The sequence below is a fragment of the Polyodon spathula genome, unplaced genomic scaffold (genome assembly GCF_017654505.1).
Source record: "Polyodon spathula isolate WHYD16114869_AA unplaced genomic scaffold, ASM1765450v1 scaffolds_1604, whole genome shotgun sequence".
Classification (NCBI taxonomy): Eukaryota; Metazoa; Chordata; class Actinopteri; order Acipenseriformes; family Polyodontidae; genus Polyodon; species Polyodon spathula.
Window position 1 is genome coordinate 97 of NW_024473081.1, and position 2,350 is coordinate 2,446.

Sequence of the window (2,350 nt, forward strand, 5' to 3'; positions counted from 1 at the left end):
GAACCTTTTTTTGGTTCTTCAAAGAACCTTGACAACACCCAAAGTACCTTTTAAGAACCCTTTTTAGGTGAGTGTACTTGAACCAAACCAACGTGAAACAATAAAGCGTGACCGAAGAGGCTTATCTGAAAGAGGAGCTTGATAATGATCCCAATTCTGAAGGCGCCGCATCTTCTTGCGTCTCTTAATTGATCCCTCGTGTGAGCAGCGCTGTTGTGCTGAAGCAGTGTACAGTAGCGGTATGCGAGTCTCTTTACCCCTCTGTTTAACTGCGTTACAGGGAGCGGTGCGTGTCCACTCTTCCTCTACGGGTCCCTGGCGGCAGCTTCATGTCTTCTCATTGCTTTGTTAATTATACTGGTAATATGCTATCGAAGACGGAATCAAACAGGTAACCTTTTCAGATTTATTATTAGCAAGCTATTCTAAATAGAGCAAAACCACGACAGATTTATAAATAAATACATGTTTTCTTTGTGTTTGTTTTTTTGTGCCAAACAGATGCGTATTTGGCAAATGAACGGTAAGTATATATTGAAATATTGCTCTATTAGTTATAATTAGCCTACACCGACTAATGTGAAGTAGCTGATATAAGGTTTATGCGCTATTTACGCGCTGGAATAAGGGCGCAAATAGCGCGTAAACCAAGTTAGAAAAGGGACCTTAATTATGTGTCTGTTTATTTATTGTAATCTTATATCATCACGAATTATAACACGTTTATCACGAAGTAAAACTAAGTTTTTGGTGCACTCTATTTTGTATTTCTTTCTTCTTTAAACGGACTGAATGCTAATGGATTGATAAATGTTTTACGCATTCATGTGTTTTAACTGTTCAGGCAGCGTGAATACTGAAGCCAGAGTTCATATTGTTCACATTCACTTTTCTGATAGCCCTTTCGGGATACCATGTTGAGTGTCATTTTGAACCCACAGATCGACGTATTCCGAGATTCGCGTTAAAGGGAGGGCGTCAGACAAACACACGTCAGGTATTCCAAACAAAACACAGGCGATTCCTGGTTTTACACACCTGCTAATCGGCTTTTTATTTCAAAATTTAAATTATGTTTATTTATTTATTTCCCCACAGGGCAAAGACACGCCAGACCAAAGATAAGATCAGCGGTACATTTATTATTATTATTATTATTATTATTATTATTATTATTATTATTATTATTATTATTATTATTATTATTATTATTATTATTATATACCATAATATCATGACCATGTATTGCAACACACACACACACACACACACACACACACACACACACACACACACACACACACACATATATATATATATATATATATATATATATATATATATATATATACACATACATACATGGATATTGAAATGTAATTATATCTTAACTAAGGGCCCTATTATCAATTGCTTTATTTGTAAGCCGTTCTTCCAGCGCAAAAATAGAGCCCTCAAATATTTGCCGCCTATTGAATTAGAATGACGTAATATGTATTCATGACAATCCCACACGATTCTTTGGAGCACGCCTATACATTCCTGTCGTATGTCAATCACTCCTGTATGAATTGACACTGTATGAAAAGCACAGCAACACGATTTTTATTTTTTTCTTGGCAGGTGCTGGATGACGTGCACTACGCAAGTCTGCAGCTCGAGGAGCATGGGCGACGGAAATGAAGACCGGGGCTGGACAGATTATTAGAAACAGCTGTGCCATGTGGCACACACTTCTGTGTAACTGCACTGTCCCTCGCAGCACTGAATAATGTGATATGCAATTAGCAGCGCCGCCTTGCATTATGTATGAATGTAGGCATTATACATTTCTAACAATATCACATAATTACAATAATATATGTAATCCCTGCTTTAAATATAATTGAAATACGGAAGAAAACCAGTTATATCCTCATACATTTCATTGGTAAAAATATTTTATTTATTATTTATTTTATAAGAGCTGTAGATTTGCTTTATAGCACAATTCTAAAAACTCTCAAAATTGCATTTTACGGCTATAGTTCAAATGCTTTTGCAATTAAATATATTGGTTTGTCAGTATATAAGGTTGCAGGAATCCCGGATTCTGATAGGATATCGTGAGTCTCTGCAAGTGAAATGCACGGTGTGTTCACAGTAAAGCTGGAACAGCATCTAAAGTAGTTCTGTCTGAGGAAAGATTGAAAGAGCGTCCCTCGCTATATGACTTCTTGCAATGTATTGTTTGCAATGCAAGGAATAAGGCGAGGTGATTATTTTTCTTGGTTCCTCTGTAGATGCATTCTGAAACACATGTAAAGTATTGTATAATTGTGCTTAGCTTCATGAACGAAACTCAGATTGC

At 36.4% G+C, this 2,350-nt stretch overlaps 1 long non-coding RNA gene across 1 annotated transcript; it reads left to right on the plus strand.

The window, feature by feature from the left end:
* Window positions 1-282: 282 nt before the first annotated feature.
* Window positions 283-1,898, plus strand: LOC121309977. The gene is made up of 5 exons (XR_005948719.1): window positions 283-391; window positions 502-523; window positions 942-997; window positions 1,099-1,133; window positions 1,624-1,898. It is a non-coding gene; the product is annotated as an uncharacterized LOC121309977 (long non-coding RNA).
* Window positions 1,899-2,350: the final 452 nt, after the last annotated feature.